Source organism: Stegostoma tigrinum, chromosome 6, assembly GCF_030684315.1.
Source record: "Stegostoma tigrinum isolate sSteTig4 chromosome 6, sSteTig4.hap1, whole genome shotgun sequence".
Taxonomy (NCBI): domain Eukaryota; kingdom Metazoa; phylum Chordata; class Chondrichthyes; order Orectolobiformes; family Stegostomatidae; genus Stegostoma; species Stegostoma tigrinum.
In genome coordinates, this window is record NC_081359.1 from 89,148,969 (window position 1) to 89,171,685 (window position 22,717).

At 39.9% G+C, this 22,717-nt stretch overlaps 1 protein-coding gene across 6 annotated transcripts in view; it reads right to left on the bottom strand.

Annotated features, from left to right (window-relative positions):
* Positions 1-22,717, bottom strand: part of LOC125453489 (F-box-like/WD repeat-containing protein TBL1X) — a 362,600-nt gene that overhangs the window by 249,927 nt on the left and 89,956 nt on the right. For 5 of the 6 annotated variants that reach the window (XM_048533165.2, XM_048533166.2, XM_059646753.1 and 2 more), the window contains one exon: positions 5,945-6,008. The exons of the other annotated variant lie outside the window; for it this stretch is intronic. The gene's annotated coding sequence lies outside the window, so the exon portion shown is untranslated. The remainder of the gene's footprint in view (positions 1-5,944; positions 6,009-22,717) is intronic. 6 annotated transcript variants of the gene reach the window in all.

Genomic DNA, 22,717 nt, shown 5'->3' on the forward strand with positions numbered 1-22,717 from the left:
CCGCACCCCCAGCTACCTACTAACCTCATCCCACCTCCTTGACCTGTCCGTCTTCCCTGGACTGACCTATCCCCTCCCTACCTCCCCACCTACACTCTCTCCACCTATCTTCTTTACTCTCCATCTTCGGTCCGCCTCCCCCTCTCTCCCTATTTATTCCAGTTCCCTCCCCCCATCCCCCTCTCTGATGAAGGGTCTAGGCCCGAAACGTCAGCTTTTGTGCTCCTGAGATGCTGCTTGGCCTGCTGTGTTCATCCAGCCTCACATTTTGTTATGTTGTTGTCTATCCCTAACTGTCTTTGAACTGAGCAGCTTGCTTGGCCATTGCAAATTGTTGTGGCTCACTCAGAAAAAGTAAGAACTGCCAATGCTGGAGTGAGAGATAACACAGTGTGGAACTGGAGGAACACAGCACGCCAGGGAACATCAGAGGAGCAGGAAAGCTGACGTTTCGGGTTGGGACCCTTCTTCAGACCTGACCCAAAACATCAGCTTTCAGCTCCTCTGATGCTGCCTGGCCTGTTGTGTTCCTCTAGCTTCACACTAACTTACCTTGGCACATTGCTCGGGATCTGGAGTTACATGTGTGGCAGACAAGTAAGGACATAAGATATCCTTCTTTATAGGAGGACATTAGTAAACAAGATGGGGCTGTTAATGAATGAAATTGTTGCCCTAAGTTACTTTGGTAAATTACAAATTTTTATAAACTGAATTTAAATTTCATCAGCTGCTGAACCTATATCTCCAAATTACTCTGGATTCCTAGTCCAGTGACATTACCACTACACCACCATCTATCTCTATTGTTTGAATTGTTGAGTTGTTAAATCATTATAAAATATCAATGAAAAACAGTGTACTTTTACAAAATTGTTAAGCTATACTTCAGAAAAGTTTCAGCAGAGACCCCAGAAACCATTGTTACCATTATAACTAAGTAAAGTTTAATCTCATGCAACAATCTTAAAGGCTCATTACATTCTTTAACAAGAAAGCTATTAGTAGCATATTGGTTATGTTACCAGACTCTCAGCAAAAAAAAATTGAAAAGAGACATTTTGTCAAAACATTTCATGTTGCACTGGACTGTTTGCAAAAAAAACTTGACAAAAAACTTCAGGAAAATGTCTTTTTCAGCAAAATTCAAGTTCTGCACTATCAAACAACAACCATCTATAATTCAAAAGAATTTTAGTATTCAACTGAAGAATGTGAATCCAATCCGTAAAATTAAAAGAGTTTTTTAAAAAAGCTGTTGGTTTAAAAAAAAATCAACTGGCTCACCCATGTCTTTGTGCAAGAACCGATGTTTGTCATCTGCCTTATAATTGATTTCAGGCCCATACCAAGGTGTTTAACTCCAATGTGTTCTAGCAAACCATTTAATTAAGGATAAATGAGGAGTCAGCAATAAACTCTGGCTCTGCCAATGGCACCCACATCCTGACAACAAATTTAGAAATGTATAGCAGTGATCATAATAAAATTTAAATACAGGGCAAGTTATTATCACATATCATGATATGAAATGCCATTATTTACTAACATACTAGCCTGACTATCCAATGGAATTTCAAGATAAAACAATATTTAATGCCACATTTGCTACTAGTTACCTAAAAAGGTGTCACTAAGAAGAAAATATAGTACATGTTCACAGTTCCACATAAAAAATGATTTATTGAAAACATTTTTTCAGCATTCCAATAACAGAATAGATATTTCAAAAAGCATTAAATTCTGTTAAATTATGTCATGGCTGCTTATCAGGTCTAATATTATATTAAACATTGTTATCTCACAGCTACATTACCCCTCCCATTACTTATCACTCAAACTGACCACTCCAGACTCTGTGCTGCCGAAGTACATCAACTCCAATGGCCAAGGTTTGATATCTTTGTCCAACATATCCAACAGTTATTGCTCCCCTCCAACTCCCTTGACCTCTTCATCGCATCCCATACTGTCTCTGCTCTCCAGACTACCTTCATTAAACTAATTTTTCCTGCTTTCACTCATATGTGCTGCAAAGGCTTAAATTTGTTTTCAATGGATTCATCTTTTCACTCAGCAAGCCATACCTAATGAACCATAGAGCCCTAACAGTGATTGAAGTCTAACTTCATCCAGGCTAAGGGAACCTACTTAACTGGCATTCCATCTACCACTTTAACTATTCATTCACTGCAACAACTTGCCAAAGTTCCTTTGACAATAGCTTCCAAACACCTGAAATTTACCATCTAGATGGACAAGGGCAGTAGCTACATGGAAACGCCACCAACTTCAGGTCCCCAGGATTGAACATCATTCTGGCTTGGCTGTCAGCACTATTACTGCATCAAAATCCCACAACATGCCACCTAACCTAACAGAACAGTGACGATACCTACATCGAATGGGATGCAGCAACGTGATTCAGTAAAACAGTTTTGCGTTTAATTGAGGATAGACAATAAAAACTGGCATTATCAGAAATGCCCGTATCTTGTGAATGAATAAACAGCACAGTGGCATTATTCAGGAAACAGTGTTAGTGCCACCATTCAAACACTGGATCTGTATCTACACATATATAAATGAAACCCAAATTCTCTTTACTTTCTGCATTCAATTCCAAAGCTTTTGCTTCTCCCCTCCCAATGCCAGTTTTATAGCAGAACTATGTTACTTTAAAATTTCCCACAATTTAACATCTGACCAACTGTCACCACAGGCTACATCTACAGTTACAGAACCTTGACTAGATTCTCAGCTCGGCTTTCTTTTCCACATTCACTCAGTTACCAAATCCCTTACACCTCTGAAGAATTCCTCATTTTTCTTCCTCCTTTTATCGCTTCACAGCTTGATTTCGGTTCTAACTTTGTATCATTCTCTAAAGGTCACAATAAAACATTTTGTGCTGCCTGATGTGTGCCCTCTTGCCTGCACCATAATTCTTGGAAAGACCACGAGCCTTAATGGGAATGTAATTAGGTTCCTTTCACAATTAGAAAATGCCCTTTTGTTACAGCTGGATTGAAGCTGTAACAATTAATGTTAAAATTGCACTTCAAAGTATGAGAGGACTTGTACTGTACTTCTTTTTTAAAACTTCTAGACAATTTAAGAATCCAATGTATTTTTGAAATTAAACTAAAATCTTGCCTCTGCCAAACTCCAATGGTTCTTCCAGGTTCAGTGAATTTACTTCAAAATCCTCATGTTTGCTTTCACATCACAGAACAGCTTTGCTATACATAGCTGAGTCATCTCCTCCAGTCTGATGTAGTTTGCCACCTGCATACCTGTGCTGCCACATTTTAGCCATTACATCCTATCTTCTGACATTCATTGAAAATAGCAGCAGGATTAGACCATTCAGCTCTTCAAGACTGCTCTGCCATTCATGGCTAATCATCCAGCTCAATAGCCTATTCCTTTCCCCCTTATCCTATGACCCCTTTAGCTCCAAGGGCCATATCCACCTCCTTCTTGAAATCATACAATGTTTTGGCCTTCACCCAGAGAGTGGCGAGCAGTTAGCTACCACAGCAAGCAATGTAGAAATTTCTCTCAGTTTCAGTCCTAAATAGTTTATCCCATATCCCTTCTTAAAATCCACCAGTTCATCATCTCTCCTAATTTCAAACCACTTCCCCAAAATTCTTCCACTTGACTGGGTTTGAACATTCTTTGCCCCCAAGTTATTTACAACTTTCCTCCTATATGATATTTTAAGACATTTTCCGCATGTTTTTGTCATGCTAGGACACAAACCTGCCTTTTCGTCTTATAAACACTGACAAACTACAATACATTGTTTGCATTTCAGGTTTCTAGCATTTTTTGCTTTTTAGCTCTTATATCATGCTATAACATTCAATTAATTATAGGGCTCTGGGTAGTTATGTAGAACAGACAAACCAAAAGGTTCAGATACATAGTTCTTTGAAATTTAGACCACAGGTAGACAGGGTGGTTAAGAAGGCATTTAGCATGCTTGCCTTCATTGATCAGACCTTAAAGTATAGAAATTGAGACGTCATCTTGAGGTTGTCCAGGATGTTGGTGACACCTCTTCTGAAGCACTGTTTGCAGTTCTGGTCACTGTGATAGGAAGGGTATTATATAAAAGCAGTGATGTGCTTCTGAGACTTTATAAAGCTCTAGTTAGGCCCCATTTAGAACACTGTGTCCAATTTTGGGCCCCACATCTCAGGAAGGTCATACTGGCACTGGAGCATGTCCAGCAGATATTCACATGGATGATCCCTGGAATGGTAGGTTTAACGTACAATGAACGGCTGAGGATCCTGAGATTGTATTCATTAGAGTTTAGAAGGTTGAGGGCAGATCTAATAGAAACTTACAAGATAATTCATGGCTTAAAAAGGGTGGACGCTGGGAAGTTGTTTCCGTTAGGCGGGAAGACTAGGACCCGTGGGCACAGCCTTAGAATTAGAGGGGGTAAGTTTAAAACAGAAATGAGGAGACATTTCTTCAGCCAGAGAGTGGTGGGCCAGTGGAATTCATTGCCACGAAGCGCAGTGGAGGCCGGGACGTTAAATATCTTCAAGGTGGAGATTGATAAATTCTTGATCTCACAAGGAATCAAGGGCTACGGGGAGAGTGCAGGGAAGTGGAGTTGAAATGCCCATCAGCCATGATTAAATGGTGGAGTGAACTCGATGGGCCAAATGGCCTTTCTTCCACTCCTATGTCTTATTATTAGACTGACTGGAGAGGGTTCAGAATATCACTTGTAATTGTTCAGAAAATGTTGCCTGAAATGGAAGGTTTGAGTTATAAAAATAGGCTGGAAAGGCAGGGACTTATTTCATTGGATCTTAAGAGACTGATGACTGACTTTAATAAGGTTTATAAAATTATGAAGGGCATAGACAAGGTGAATAGTAAAGGTCTTTTCCCTAAAGTGGCAGGGTGAGGGCATATTTTTAAGGTGAGAGGAGAAAGAGTTAAAAAGGACAAGAGGGGCATTTTTTTTTACACAGAGAGTGGTTAGTGTGTGGAATGAACTGCAAGGGAAAGTTAATTGATATTAGTTTTACAGTCACACGTACTCAAACGAGTACAGTGAAAAGTTTACAAGTCACCACTTAGGATGCCGTCTTCAGTACAAGGTACATCAGTACAGATTTTTCAGCACAAGTTCTTAAGGGAAAAATTTAAAAATTAAAATTCCAGCATTACAGTTCATAGGAGTAAATTAGAAAAATAGAGAAATAAAAAGTACAGAATAACAATCCTTCTAACCCAGTCCATACTGGCACCTTCCCTCTAGTCTGCGTTGGGCCCTGAATCTTCTCGAGGCCAGAGGTCCACACTGAAGCCATGCCAAGCTGAAAGACCGTCGGGGCTGCTGAGAAACTGCCAGGTTGGGCGCGGAGGAAACTACACTGGGCCACATTGGATGCAGGTATAGTTACAACATTTAAAACACATGTGGTTAAGTCCAGTAATAGGGCAGGTTTGGAGGGACATGGGCCAACGCAGGCTCCGTGGGACTAGTTTAGTTTGGGAGCATGGTAAGTGTGGACTGAATTATCTGTTTCCATGCTATATGACTCTATGAATTTAATTAGCAAATCACTAACAGGTTGTTTAACAGTTATATTTGTTTGAGAAAGGTTAAAGATAATACAAATGCTCATTACGCAGCATTATGATCTGCTTAATATACTTCGTATGCTATCAAATTCTAGCATTTTTTTGCAACTGTTATTCCTTTTGGAGGAACTCTGCATATCTAAAAGGTTTGTTACATAGCGATGACACCTTAAGACAGCCAAACAAATCATACATTGGATGTGCCACAGACACTTCCTCTTAACCAGGGCTTGGTTTATCTCACATCTAACATGCGCAAACAAGACTTCAGAGGTGTCATAAAGTTATATATTAATACAGGATTCAGGAATTATATAGTACTTACTCTACTACCAAGGAAGTAAGGCCAAATTACTCGCACTTCAAGCACCAGTAATTGATTCAGGGACCTAACAACACAGAGGAGGAAGAAAAGATGAAATGAAAATGTATTTTATACACTGTCTGTATCACAATTAGAAAATCTTTTTATGATTAAAAACTTTTTTCTTAATACATTGATGAACTCCAAGTTTCCAAATACATGTATACATTTGAACTTATTACAACATAACAGCCTATTTCTTATCAAATAAGCAATATAAGATGTGTGTAGGAGGTAAACTACATCTACATTTGAAATAAACCATTATTATGGGATAGTGGACATCTGTGTGTTTTCTGAATCACACTGCTGAGCTCAATAGTTCCTTCATGACAAGAGTTTCCACAAAAATGTGACCGCATTCACCAAAGAGATGTTTAAAAAATAGACAAAAACTGCAAGAAATCATAATTTCATTTACAAGGGTATTACAGGAAATTTCAGTAAAATGTGGAATATTTTTACCTGGGCTCAGCGCCTTCCTTCAAGCCCTTCAATGTCAAAAACACTTTAAATAAAATCACGATACATTGTGAAATACATGGCCAAAATATTTGTTACAGTCTGTCTGGTCTCAAAGTTGTTCAATTTTTTCAGTCTGGAGACCTGTGTGCTGCAGGGATCGGTGCGGGGTCCATTGCTTTTACGCATTTAAATAAATGATATGGATATGTAAATGCGGCTAGTAAATTTTCAGACGATGCTAAAATTGGTGGTGTAGTGGGCAGCGAAGGTGGTTACCTCAGAATACAACAGGAATTTGATAAGATGGGCTGATAGCCCAAGGAGTGGCAGATGGAGTTTAATCTAAATAGATGAGAGGTACCTTGGAAAGGTAAATCAGGACAGGCCTTATCCACTTAATGCTAAGGTCCTGGCGAGTGTTGCCAAACAAAGGGACCTTGAAGTGCAGGTTCAGAGGTTCCTTGAAAGTGAAGTCACAGCAGACAAGACAGTGAAGGTGTTTGATACGCTTGCCTATATTAATCAGTGCACTGACTATAGGAGTTAAGAAGTCATGTTGCAGCTGTACAGAACATTGGTCAGGCCACTTTTGGAATACTGCATTCAATTCTGGTCTCCTTATAAGGGAAAGGTGGTGTTAAACTTGAAAGGGTGCAGAAAAAATTTACAAGGATGCTGCCAGGGTTAGAGGGTTTGAGCTATAGGGACAGGCTGAATAGGCTGGGGCTATTATCCCTGGAGTGTCAGAGGCTGAAGAAGCTAAGCCTTACAGAGGTTTATAAAATCTTGAGGGACATGGACAGGGTAAATAGTCAAGTCTTTTCCCTGGAGTAGGGGAGTCCAAAACTAGAGGACATGGGTTTCAGGTGAGAGGGGAAAGATTCAAAGGGGCCTAAGGGGGAACTTGATCACACAGAGAGTGGTGGGTGTATGAAATGAACTACCAGAGATAGTGGTAGAGGTTGGTACAGTTACAACATTCGAAAGCCATTTGGATGGGTGCATGAATAGGAAGGATTTAGAGGGATATGGGCCATATGATGGCAAATAGGACCAGATTGATTCAGGATATCTGGTCAGCATGGATGAGTTAGACTGAAGGGTCTGTTTCCGTGCTATACATCTTGATGAGTCTAAGACAAACATGCAATTCTTCCTTAAAATATTCCATGTTATCAGCCAGCGTTACTTCCCTAGGTAGCCCATTGACTTTAGCAATGCATCTTGTGTAAAGCAGTTAAATGAAAGGATTTGCACTTGTATCATTTCTTACGATATTTCTTAGTCAATATAAATCACTTTATGCGCAGTAAAGCCCTTTTGAAGTATATTCACTGTTGTAATGTAGAGCAACCTATAAACACAGCACTCCTGTTCTTAGAAGAGAGGCTGCAGTGAGGGAAATGATGAAATTTTGGTTAAAGGTCCAATTTCTGGCAATGAAACTAACCCAGACAGAAGTTATAATCTTAAATATTATGTATTCCACATGGTACAAGCCACACTTGGAATACTGTGCAGAATTGTGGTCACTATTAAGATATGCAAATATTGCTTAGCATTTTCAATGCTGTCTGCAAATGGTTACCTGTCTGGTGTTGTATGAACTTAGACAAACCAAAGGCCTTGGAATCTCTTATGAAACATTTGTTTACAATACAGTTAAGCCCTAATTTACTCATGAACTGGATTAAAGCACTGACTCTATTGTAGCCAAATTTATACAAATTATAGAGAAAGGTTCAAATTTGACAATAAAGGTGGCGAGATATACTGATGATATGACACAATCATACTGTAATACTTATGTTAGCTCCAATAGCATGTGAGAAATGTGGATCATATAACAATAAACATGGAACAGGAGTAGTTTATTCGGCTCTTTCAGCTGCTCCAACCTCTTCGATGGAATCATGAATCATCCTCTATCTCAATGCCTTATTCCAGCCTTTTCCCCATATCCTTGATACCTTTAACAATCTAAAAAATTGTGTTTTTTGAATATATTGTCAAAATGTTCAATATATTCAGTGGCTTAGCCTCCACAGCTTTCTGTGATACAGAATTCCGCTGGTTCCCTTTAAGTGAAAAAATCTTTCCTCATCTCAGCCCTAAATGGTCTACCTTGCAGCCTAAGACAATCTCCTGGTTCTAGACTCCCCAACCAAGGAAAACACTGTCTTCATGTTTTCAATGTTCATTGAAAAGAATTTAATCAATTTTTCTTTTAACTCCTGGTATCTACACGTGTACACTACAAACACAAGATTAACCATTCAAGATCTGATATAACATTTTAGAATTTTAACACCTGTTTTGATCTGGTGATTGTGTAACATCTGGAGGGGTACATTTTGTTCTCCGTTACTCTTGGGTGGTAACTGGGTTTTCTTGCTGCTGATAGTGCAATGACGCTAAGTGATAGCAACCATCAGGAGTTTTCTTCCTCATGTCGTACATAGGTCTGAGCTGCTGGCTTCTGTTCCTTTGCAAAATCGCATCATGATTAGGAATGACTTCATATGTCCTGAACTGGTTACTTTAGGAAGTTTTATAGATACTTAAGTATGGTGATTAGATTTCTCATTCACATTGTCTATCTAATACATAATTGTAGTTGTCGCCTGTTAACTGGTACTATGTCTATTTAATTTTCCTCTGTATATAAAGTCATGTGCCATTTTATTCATACCGCTGTGGATGTTATATGCAGTGAAAGTCTTTTGTAGCTTGTACAATGAAACACCATTTGTTGAGGTACATTCTTTTAGAATGCTAGTTAGTGCTCGTGCCTATGGCAATTTTGGCTTTCGGGGTATGTTGATCTGCCTTTGGGGACATGCAGTGTTGGTGGCTGTGAAAGCTTCTGCTCCTCTTATACCATCGACCTGATGCAAGACGAGTTCACAATATGAAAGCTTTGATCATCTTCTAAAGGTTGCTTTTCATTTCGTTGGCTGTTCACTTCATTAATATGTCTCCAGACAATGGAATAACGGCAGTGACTTTCTGGAATTCTTTACCACAAAGGGCTGTCAAGGCTGGCTGGTATATCCAAGGCTGAGATAGACAGGATTTTAGGGAATGATGATGCCACAGGAGCTTTGGGACAGAATTAAAGCAATCAAAAATGATGGATCCAACAAACTATTGCACAAAGGTAAGCTTCTTTGAGTTAGAAAATCACTTTTTAAGGCTTAAAGCATTGTTTTCCAAACAGAACAGTTGTATAATTAAACTGTTAGTACCCTTCACCTGGCATGATTTTAAGCCTAAAACAGAGAGAACTACAAATGCTGGAAATCAGAAACAAAAACACAAATTGTTGGAAAAACTCATCGGGTCTTGCAGCATCCATGGAGAGAAAGAAGAGTTAACATTTCGGGTCCAGTGACCTTTCTTCAGAATGGTTCAGTTCTGAAATAGCAAGATATATTGACGATCTGCCACTGTTATGCCGTAATCTTCAAGTTAGCTTCCTAATATAAATGAGATATGGGTCACATAATACTGAAGAATATAATGAAGTTTAATTATCATTCTTGCATGCTGGGGCTCAAGTTAAGCAATATACTTTGTGTGCAGCATGTCACGTGGCAAGAGGACAAAGCTCAGTAAGGTGGAGACTTGTAACTTTACACCTATAGATGACATCCCATGATATCGGGGTGATTTCATGGACATAACCCATAAAGGTAGATCGTACTTCTGCTACAGGACACAGCACAACCCAGCCATACCTAACGTAAAGATAGTGGCTGTGAGAGACTAGACATCTCAGCCCCAGAACACTGCTGGAGTTCTTCAGGAACGTTCTGGACGCAACCACCTTTAGAACATTCCAATGACCTTGCTTTTACAAAGTCAGAAATCAGGATTTTTGCTGATGATTGCAAAATTTTCAGTACCATTCATGACTACTCAGATACTGAAGCAATCTGTTCCCAAATGCAATAACGCTTTTACACACTTAATCATGGGTTAACAATTAGAAAATAATATTCACAAGGTCAAACAAAGACAATCTTCTTTTACATCCAGCTATTATTGCTGAGTCTACCACTATCAACATCCTGGAGGTTACCAGACTGAATGGGATCAGCCATACATACACTGCAGCTACAATACCAGGTGAGAGCTTACCTTGTGATATTCCAATGCCAGTCCATAATCTACAAGGTGTAAGCAAAGAGTGGGATGGAATACTTTCCACTTCCTTGGATCACTAATTCCAATAACACTCACAAAGCTTGACACCACCCAGACAAAAACATCCCCCTTGATTGGCACCCCATTCACTAACTAAAACAAAAAATCTCTCCACCACAGATGGCATCAGTGTGCACTATCGGTAAGATGTAATTCAGCAATCATCCAAGGTAGCTCAGCATCATCTTTTTCAGTGCAATTAGGGATGGGCAATCAATAGATGGACGTACATGGAATAGTGGAGGTTAGACGGGCTTCAGATTGGTATGTCAGGTCGGCACAACTTTGAGGGCCGAAGGGCCTGTACTGTGCTGTATGTTCTATGTTCTACGTTCTAAATACTGGCCCTGCTATTGATGACCATGTGCCACAAAAAAGTTAAAATGTCTGTGGCAATGGAGATTTTTGAATTAGAGCAGCTAATCCATCCACACACGTGTCATTCCAGTGTAAATTTGCATCGTATTGACACTTAGAATAATTTGAACTAATTACTCTTTCCCAATATTATTGAAACTTAATAAAATATTGTACTGTATACTTTTCTTTAAAATATTAAATCATATTCAAATGGTTTTGATAATATTTTCAATCATTAAATTCAGCAAATCCGCAAACAGATTTAAAGTTATACTGTAAGTGAGGATTCAGGATTCTGAAATAAAAATAAAGTGCTGGAGAAACTCAGTAGATCTGGCAGCATTTGTGGCAAGAAAAACAGAGTCAATGTTTCGAGTTATTATTAAGAGACAATGTAACCACCGCCCCTTGACATCCAATGATGTTATCATCACTGAATCCGCCACTAATCAACATCCTGGAGATTACCATTGACCAGAAACTCGACTGGACTCAACACATTAACACAGTGACTACAAGAGCAGGCCAGAAGCTAGGAATACTACGGTGAGTAACTCACCTCCTGACTCCTCAAAGCCTGTCTGCCATCTATAAGACACAAGTCAGGAGTGTGATGGAATACTCCCCACTTACCTGGATGAGAGCAGCCCCAACAACACTCAAGAAACTTGACGGCATCCAGGACAAAGCAGCCTGCTTGACTGGCTCCACATCCACAAACACTCACTCCCTCTACCACTGACGCTCAGTAGCAGCAGTGTGTACTATCTACAAGAAGCACTGCAGAAATTCACCAAAGATCCTCAGGCAGCAACTTCCAAACCCACGACCACTTCCATCTAGAAGGTCAAGGGCATCAGACATATGGGAACACCACCACCTCCAAGTTCCCTTCCGAGTCACTCCCCATCCTGACTTGGAAGTATATCACCGTTCTTTTCAATGTTGCTGGGTCAAAATCCTGGAATTCCCTCCCTCATAGCTTTGTGGGTCAACCCACAGCAGGAGAACTGCAGCAGTTCAAGACGACAGCTCGCCACCACCTTCCCAAGGGCAAGTAGGGATGGGCAAGAAATGCTGGCCAGCCAGCAATGCCCACAGCCCACAAATCAGTATTTTTTTAAAATTCACTCATGGGATATTGCTGGTTGAGCTAGCATTTATTGCCCTTCCCTAGCTGCCCTTGAGGTGGTGATGGTGGGCTACCTTCTTGAACCACCATAGTCCATGTCCTGTGGGTAGACCCCGCCACCCCACCCCAGTGGTGTTGGTGAGGGAGTTCTCGGATTCTAACCCAGTGACACTGAAGGAATGGGGATATGTTGGATAGGCACATGGATGGTAGACTAATGTAGGCTATGCAGGGTAGTTTGATCTCAGTAGTATAGTAGGTTGGCACATTGTGGGCCGAAGGGCCTGTACTGCGCTGTACTGTTCTATATTCTACGTTCATTTTCTATGTTTCAAAGTCAGATCAGGGAATGGTTTGAAGCGAAACTTGCAGGTGGTGGTACTCCCAAGTATCTGCTGCCCTGTCCTTCTCAGTGGAAATGATCGTAGGTTTTGAAGATACTGTCTAAACAGCTTTGGTGAGTTTCTGCAGTGCATCTTGTAGATGGTACATACTGGTGCTACAGTGTTGGTGGTGTAGTGCCAATCAAGTGAGCCAATTTGTCCAGATGGTGTCAGGATTCTTGAGTGTTGTAGGATAGGCACCCATCTAGGGAAGCAGGTTGTATTCCATCACACTTGTACCTTGTAGATGGTGGACAGGCTTTGGAGAGTCAGGAGGTGAGTTATTTGCTACAGTATTCTTAGCCTCTCACTTATAAGCCACTGTGTTCATGTGGTGAGTTACTGGTCAATGATAACCCTCAGGATGTTGATTGTGGGAGTTTCAGTGATGATGATGCCTTTGAATGTCATGGGGCAATAGTTAGATTCTCTTACTGGACATGGTTATTGTCTGGCATTTGACTGATGTAACTGTTACTTGCCAACTTTCAACCTAAGCCTGGATGTTTTCCAGGTCTTACTGCAATTGGACAGGGACTACTTGAGTATTTTAGGAGTCGTAAATGATGGTGAACATTGTGCATTCATCACTGAACATCCCACTTCCGACCTTATGGTGGAAGGGTCGTACAATCGTATGATCATTGAGGAAACAGCTGAGGATGGTTCGGCCTGTGACGTTACTCTGAGGAACTCCTGAAGAGATGTCCAGGAGCCAAGATGACTGACCTCAACCATTTTCCTGTGTGTCACATGTGAATACAACTAGTTAAAAGTCTATAACCCTACTAACATCACCCCAGCCCCAACAAGTCCGTTCACTCCACTTTTACTAGAACTTTTTGATGTCACAATCAATCAAATGCAGTTATAATATTACATGTAGTCACTCTCACCTCTCCTCTCAAATTCAGCTATTTTGACCATGTCTGAACCAATAAAACTACAATGAGGTCAAGAGCAGAGTGGTCCTGACAGAAGCCGAACTGAGCATCAATGAGCAGCTTATTACTCAACAGGTGCTGCTTTATAACAATGTTGACTTTGTGCCAAGAGACTTCATGGTGTCAATGTTGAGGACTCCTGGCATGGTGGCTCAGTGGTTAGCACTGCTGCCTCACAGCACCAGGGACCCAGGTTTGATTACATCCCTGGGTGACTGTCTGTGTGGAGTTTGCACATTCTCCCTGTCTGCGTGGGTTTCCTCCAGGTGCTCAAGTATACTCCCACAGTCCCAAAGATCTGCAGGTTAGGTGGATTAACCACATTAAATTGCCCAAAGTATCCAGGGGTACATAGGTTAAGTGAATTAGCCATGGAAATGCAGGGTTATGGGGACAGCGTAAGAGAATGTGTCTGAGTTGGATGCTCTTCAGAGGGTTGGTGTGGACTCAATGGGCCAAAATGGCCAGCCTCCACTCTGTAGGGATTCTATGACAATTTCTTCCTAACTGCATACCACTGTGCTATCATCTCAGCTGGGTCTGTCCTGCTAGAGGGTCAGAACATATCCAGGAATGGTGATGGTGGTGTATGGGACATTGTACAGTACGATTCAGTGATTAGATTATTTCAGGCTGTGGCTTGACTAGTCTGGGAGAAAACCGTCCTAATTTTGGCACCAATCCCCAGATATTAGTAAGAGGACATGGCAAGGTGGACAGGGCTTCTTTTATAAAAAAACTGGTGTCATTTTCAGTGCCTAAGTTAATGCCAAGTGGTCTATCCAGCTTAATTTCTTTTCTAAGACTTTCTAGCGATTGTTACATGTGAGTGGTTTGCTAGACAGAGGGCTTTTAACAGTTAACTTCATTGCTGTCAGTCTGGAGTCACATCATTTAGGCCACATCTGCTAAGGATGGCAGCTTCCTTTCCTTCAAGACACGAGTGAACCAGATCAGCTTTTAAAACATCCTACTCCGATCATCCTACTCACACTGACTTTCACCCCATATCCTTTGATCCCTTTAGCCTTAAGACCTATATCTTTATATGAACTTCTTAAAACCATTCAATGTTTTAGCCTCAAATCCTGTGACAGAGAATTCCACAGGTTCACGACACTCTGGATGCAAACATTTCTCCTCATCTCAGTCCTAAATGACTTAACCTCTAGCCTTAGACTGTCACTGTGATTCTGGACTCCCTGACAATTGGGAACATCATTCCTGCCTTTATCCTGTCCAGTCCCATTAGAATTTTGTACATTTCTATGAGAGTACCCTCCAATTCTTCTGAACTCCAGTGAATATAGTCCTAACTGATCCAGTTCCTCTTCGTACCATTCCATGTAGCAGTCTGGTAAAACTTCATGAAACTCTATGCAGAGCCAGAATATCCTCTGATAAAGGAGACCAAAATTGCATGCAATATTCAAAGTGTGATCTTGCCAAGGTCCTGTATAACTGCAGTTAGACATCCCTACTTCTTTTACATGTTAAATTTTATCACTTGTGTTCCAGATTTCTTCAGTATATTGTAAGAATTCTACCTTCTTTTCAACGAAAGGTTTAGAGTATAAAGATTTTGCCTAAAAGCTTTCATATAATAAGTATAAACAAATTTCAATGCAAGTAAAATGATCACAAATACATTTTCATGATCATTAGCTCTGAATATTCATGCACGCAGACATCTTGGGGCTGATTTTCCCAATTCGAACTCCAGTAGTGGGGCCTTCTATAGGGAATAAGAAGCTGAAAATTATCCAATGCTCACTTCATTTGACTTGGAATCAGGACTATTCGTCTTGAGAACATCATGGATTGTACTTTTTCCTTTCAGTGCAGGTTCAGAATGTTCTACAATTCTTAACTTCAATGATAACTCTAACTCTGCAATTGATAATGTTTATGGTAATTACTTCCTCTTCTAAAAATGCTCTCTAATGCCAGCTTTCACAGGTACCCAGGGAGAACCATATGCAAGCCAAGTCTGTCCTCAGCAGATATGCATCCAGATGCACACTCAGGATACTGTAGAAATTACTGGCTAGCAAAAAGGAGAAGAAAGCATGGGTGAACTTTGCTTTCCTTAGCAAAGGTGCTAAAGAGAAATTTTCTATATCAGATGCTATCCTAGTTTACTTTCAGTAACTCAGCCAAGATTAAAAAATGACTGTGATTTGACAATATAAACAAATGACATTATTTGTTTATTTATTTGCCTATCAGCATCATCCTCTGCCTCACCCTGGATGGCTTTGTTGCCCGAGCTACAGATATCCATGTTCCAACGGCCAATATATTTGTGCAATCTATTTTACACTGTAATGATATGTGCATCTGAAAAAAAGGATCAGAAGATCTTGTGTCAAAGTGGCAGATTCACTCACAGTTCTCTACCACACCACCTGCAGTGTAACTCTGCTGATTCAAAACGCACAGCAATATAGAAAAGAGTGCTTGGGACCTTTGATTGGAAAAGGACACATCTGTAACACACATCTGTTGTTAAATAGTTACAAATTCTATTTTTTTGAGAGATTGTTGTGGTACCTTTCCAAAGACCTCCATTTTCTCCTATTCAACTTTCAGTGTGAAGTGGCAATATTATTGAAACTGGTTAAAATGTCAGTGAATCCAAGATAATTGGGGAATTAAGTGCAACATTTAGCAAGAATAGGGAATTATGATATTGCGGCAGAACAAGGTGGTGGCCTGGAGTCAACAGGTTGCCCCAGGACCTTCAAGCTCCAACCAGAAGGAAATGAGACCTTCCCTCGAAACGGACAGAGGTCTGCTCAAAGGAAATTCATTTCATGGAGTCAACCAATTTAACAAGGTACACATAGGAAAAATGTTAAGTTGAGTTGGGAGTAGAAATGCTATGTTTAATCATTTCCATATTAGCCTTTCAATGCAACGTGGATCAATCAAGCAATCATCAGGTTTTAATATTTAATGCTAGTTTTTAACCTAAAAGAATCATCATGCAACTTGGGAGGAGATAGTTTTCTTCTGCACACTGATGATATAAAATGTCAATGCACCTGTTGCTCACATTTCAAATGCAAAACTGAAAAATTCTGCTGCAAAAGGCAGGGCATGAAATAACAACCTGCCATCTGCTATTAGCAGAACAATTTCTGCCAACTGGGCTCCTACTTTTAGCAGGCAAGATTGCAAATGACTGCTCAATCAGTAAGCCTTAAAACCTTCTGCATTCTTTTACAGTGTGGAGGTCGAACACCTCTGATAATTAAAACCGAAACACCCAGAGAAGTTCATCTCGCCTCGTAATCTGCTAAAGGAAATGCGAAAAATGGTATAACCTGCCTTTTATCCCCCAATCTGTTACAAAGGAGAGGTTAAATGAAAGAAATCCCTAATACTCACTTATTAAGTAATAAGAAACTACTTATCTAACTCTAACAGTGAACAAATTAACAGGCCTACTAATAAACCTAACAATTCCACCTTACCCATTAACTATGTCTGAACAGAGGAACATTCTAATGGCATGTTGTTCCAATAAATACAAGTCCCACTTATATAAACCAAAGTAATAAGAAAAATTAAAACTTAGACACTCAAAACTACAGTCAATATGCATCTTTCAGAATGTTCTTTGCCTTTTCTGCTATTCGTCAGTCAGGAATTCTTTCTTTGTCGAATCTTTGTGTCAGGAATATAAGAGTGCTATGGTGCCTTTTAAATGGTGCCTAATCAAAGAGCTTAAAGATTTCTGTGTAGTTCAGGATATGGCCAAATGGGTGCTGGCAAGCCCTCAACATTACAAGGGAACAGGAGAAGAACTCTTACTTTGCCTGCTATTAAATTCAGGCAAGTTTTGTTTTTAAATTCCTAATGCACCTTAATAGAGCTCTGGTATAACTTACCCTCAATCTTTTCTTGGTTCGCAACCTGTTCAGACTTATACATGATCCTTTGTGGCAGGCAGTCACAAATGAATTAAATAACCAGGTTAAAATAGATATTGAAGAGAGTTGATACAAACACACTTGCTTGACATGTTTCCAGATACAAGATCTCTAATTCATCGCAAAGGTTGGTTACAGTTGTACAGCAATGCAAAAATAACAGAATAGCAACAAATTTTCCTAGATATTCAAGACTTTGGAGGAGTCAACAAAGGATGTCACAGTTGATGGAATCAAAAGCTTTTTTGATAGATCAAACATGATATATTTTAATGGTTCCAAATATTTCTCTTAGATTTACTGAGTAACAAAGGTCATATCTGTAATTCTCCTAAATGGCTGGGATAAGGAGGATGTATGCATCACCCAAGCCATGCAGGGTGGAAACAACTGCTGAACAGATGCCAGGTTTATACATTTGACTATTAGCATGTGGCCTGCAACTAAACACAAAATTCTCAAAGAAACTAGAGGGCATAGGTTTAATGTGAGAGAGAAGAAATTTAAAAATGGCCTGACAGGCAACATTTTCACACAAAGGGTGGTGTGTGTATGGAGTGAGCCGCCAGAGGAAGTGGTGAAGATGGGTACAATTACAACATTTAAAGGGTGTATGAACAGGAAGGGTTTAGAGGGATATGGGCCAAATGGGACTAAGTCAGATTGGGATGTCTGGTCAGCACGGCCAAGTCGGACCAAATAATCCATTGCCATGATGTATGACTCTATAAATGCAAGATATGAGTATAAATCACAAGTTCCAGGATAGAAAATTTCCAGGTACACCTTTTTCCCTATCCTGCTGACGTAAGGTGATGGTTTGCAATTTTGATTGAGGAATCAATTATAGGAATTAGGAGGTATGATATCTTGGAAGGGTCATCAAATGAGGTCATATGGGTAAAAGTGAAAAAATACAAAAGGGGCAGTGTGTATACAATAGGCCCCCAAACAGGCAGCTAGAGTGAGTGGATCAATTATGAGAATTGTAAGGAGAGATAATGGCCATTACTCATTTAGATTTGGGATATTTATGAAAAGGATAAGGTTAGGCTGGGAACACATGTTCCAAACTGGGGAAAGGCTAAATTTAAGATAAAATGTGATTTCTCCCAAGTGAACTGGGAGTAGCTACAGGTAGATAGAACTATGAGACCAATGGAAGGTATTCATGCAGTGTATATTAGAATAGCTTAATAGAGGCGGGGGAGGATGGGTGGAAGAGAAAGAGAGACACACAGAGAGAAAAGATGTGCTGGTAGGTTCAAAAGATTTAAAAGTGGATAAAAGCATAGGCCCAGATAAGATGTTTCCCAGGCTGTGTAGAGAAGCAAGGGAAGATAGCCATAAACTGGAGGAGGATATCAAAGGACTCATCAGCAGGAGGACACTGCAGTAGATATGGAATTCAACTTGGCAAAGTGAGAGATAATGCACTTGGGATGGGCTATCAAGGCAAGAGATTTCAGTGTAAATGGGAAGACCCTGGAAAGTACTGAAGATTAGAAAAATCTCATTGTGCCTATCCACAGATTCTTGAAGGTAGCATGAAAGGTAGACAAGGTGGTTAAAGCAGCATGTGGGATACTTAACAAAAAGCCAAAGAACTGTGGATGCTGGAAATCAGAAACAAAAACAGAAAATACTGGAAAAGCTCAGCAGGTCTGGCAGCATCTGTAGATGAGAGTAGAGTAAATGCTTTGAGTCCAGTAATCCTTCTTCAGAATGTTGACTCTGCTTTCTCTCCATGAATGCTGCCAGACATGCTGAGGTTTTTCAGCAATTTCTGTTTTTGATACAGGATACTTACCATTATGAACCAATGCATAAAATGCATGAGCAGAGAGATTGTACTGGAACTGTATAAAATGCTGGTTAGGCCACAAATAGAATATTGCATGTAGTTCTGGTCACCAAATTAAAGGAAGAACATGACTGGAACAGAAAGGGTGCTGAGGTTTACCAGGATTCTGCCTCGGCTGTAGGGTCTGAACTACAAGGAAAGACTGGATACTCTGGGAGTTGAGAAGGAACCTTCTCAACAAAATTATGAGGAGCACAGATAGGGCTGACAGGAAGACTTCTTTTTATATTAGTAGCAGGGTTAATAACTTGGGGCTTTAAGTTAGGCAGTAGAGGCTAAGGAGGAAAGTGGAAGAGAAACACTTATACCCAGAGAGTGGTGGGAATCTGGAACCCATTTCCTGAAACACATTTGAATCAGAAACACATAATACTTAAGCAGTGCCTAGATGGTCACTGCATGATCATACACTCCAGGGTTTTGGGCCAAAAGCTGGAAAACAGGATTAGTGTAGTCAGATTTTTGTTGACTACTGCTGACATGATAGGTTAAGAGGCCTCATTCTGTGCTATAAATTCTATAAGCTCATGATCCACAAGCTGATGCCAGCATGGAAGGGCTTTGGGACAAGATTGAATTGGCAATCAACAGTTGTGCACTTTCACCATCAAATCTGAATCTCTCATGCACCAACAGTGGTTCAATGAGAATCAAACATTCAATTATAAATGCCAAGCCTTGATTAGATGGCAAAATCATGCGCCATCACAGCCAAAACAAGAATATTACTCAACTCTAAAGCTCGGAGAATGATACATATCAAGAAACTGTGGCAGAGTTCCATCTGCAACTTTGCAGTAATGTATTCCTTATCCTTTTCCTATCATTATCAATGGTTACAATCTCTATTTCAACTCTCCTCACCCTATCTCCTCGGATTACCCTGGTTTCCTAACAACCCATAAACCCACCTAATATCACCAGCTACTGGCCAGATTGCCATTCTCCAACTTCCATTGGGCTCAAGTTCATTGAAAGCTCTGCTCCTTTCACCCTATCCTGCATCAAGTCCCATTTAGCCTCTGGCTCACGTGCTTGCAGGCCTATATTGATTTGTAGTTCTCGTCACCTCAAATTTAAAATTGCCATCCTTGTGTTTAGATTCCTTGACTATGCCACCTATCTGTAAGTTTCCCACGGCTGTGTTCCTCCAATTCTGATCTTTTGCAAATCGCCATTGCCTACATCTCACCAATGGCAGTGAATAGACAGCTCTATGGAACCAACGGTCTGAAATTCCCTCTCAGTGAAGAGTCTGAGGATGCTTCCCTTTCTTCACAGTACTACATAAAGTTCACATTTATTTTCTATTAAATAAACAGCACTGAAATTATTCCAGTTACTCTACAGATTTCACATTATCTTGCACAGTTTCTGGATCTGGTATACAGATTATACCAAATCTGTAGATGGTACATTAGTCAATGGGGTTTCGAGTTCAGATGCTGGAAATCTCAAAATCAAAAATCAATCTCTTGAGCTTTAACATTAATAGAATGTTTTGATGATTTAATAGGTCAACAAGAACTGCAAGTGGCCCCCATTTTATTGACGTAATTAAAGCTCATCAAGAGAATAAACCAAAATATCTGAAATAAAGCCCATGAGAGCAAGCCTTTTAACTTTCCCACTGAATTTTTTTTCCTTAAAATTGAGAACATTGATTTATTGCTGTGATCACAGTCAATGAGCAGCAGAGACAAAATGAAGAAAATCCCAAGGAATAAATCAACTTAATGTCTATCAGAGGGGTTGCTGAAGCTATTATAGCAGGGCATTTAGAAAGTTCAGAGGAATCAGGTAAAGTGAACGTGGTTCTGTGAAAGCAAATGACGATTACCTAATTTTTTTGGAGTTCTTTGAGGAAGTAATGTGCACTGTGGATAAAAGGGAACCGGCGGATACACTTCTACTTGTTGAGGGATGTTTGATAAGGTGCCACAATGGTTATTGGTGAAAACAGAATCTTGTGATACAAGGGTTAACATACTGGTACAGGTCAAAGATTGGCTAGCTAACAGGAAAGAGAGAGCGGACATAGATGGGTCATATTTTAATTGGCAGAAGCAATGAGTGGCATGCCAGTGTTGGGGCCTCCACAAATTACTTGAATGAAGGGGCCAAACATATGTTGCTAAATTTGCTGATAACACAGAGATAGGAATGAAAGCTAATTAGGAAGAGAACAAAAGAAGGTCGCAAAGGATGTGGATAGTCTGAGTGGGAAAAGGTCTGACAAGTGGGATGTAATGTGGGAGATATCAAACTGTCTATTTTGGAAATAAAAAATAAAAAGAATTACCTCGTGTAAATTGCAGGTTGCAGAGGTCTGAGATGTAAAGGAATGTGGGCGTTCTAGGTAACCAATCACAAAAGTTTACCCTGCAAGTATAGTAAGTAATTAAGAAATCTAATCTATCCTAGAAATTCTATTGAATATTATCATTTATTGCAAAGATAACTGAAATGTCCAAGTAAGGAGATTGTGCTTCAGTTTTGCAGGGCACCAGGAAGACCACATCTGGAGTACTATGCACGGTGTCATTTTCGTTATTTCAGGAATGATGTAAATGTGCTGGAAGCAATTTAGAGGAGGTTTACAAGATTCATACATGGAATGGGCAGGCTGTCTTGTGAGGAAAAGGTTGGACAAGATAGATTTACACCCACTGGAGTTTAGAAAAGTAATAATGACTTGATTGAAACATACAAGACCCCGAGGAATCTTGACAAGAAAATATATGAAAAGGATATTTCCTCTTTAATACAGAGATGAGTTTCTTTCTCTCTCTCCCCCCCCCCCCCCCTCAGAGGGCTCTGAGTATTTGGAACTGTCATTCAAAAAGGCAAAGTCTTTAAATATTTTAAGGCAGAAATAGATAGCATTTTTTGATAAGCAAGGGGGTGGTCTGTAGAGTAATCAGATCAGCCATGAACATACTGCATGGTGGTGCAGGCTTGTGGTAGCATGCAGCTTCCTCCTGCCCTAATTCATAAGTTAATTTGTTTTCCATATGAACAACTGTTCTCAGTTCAGATTTAGAAAGGCTCATGTAAATAATTTGAGAACTGAATTGAATTCCTGTTGAATTAAGTTTTTCAAATACATGCTAGGCTAAACTCCTCCAAATTGTCATTGTGTTAAAAACTATAACGCTATTTGCCACTTAGATTAAATATGTCAAAATAGAAGGCCTTTGATCTAAATGATCACGCTCTATAGCCAAACTCATCACACTAAGCTCACAATTTTGTACATCAAACACGAAATAAGTTTCAGCAATACAGAAAAGCAAATTTAAACTAATATATGGGACTAGACTGATTGAGGGGATTAAGTGAACTTTATACTATTAAATAACCCAAACTTTCCCTCTCTCTCTTGTTGATTCTATTAGTTTACCTGGAAGCCATAAGGAAATTGTTGTTCTAGATGCAA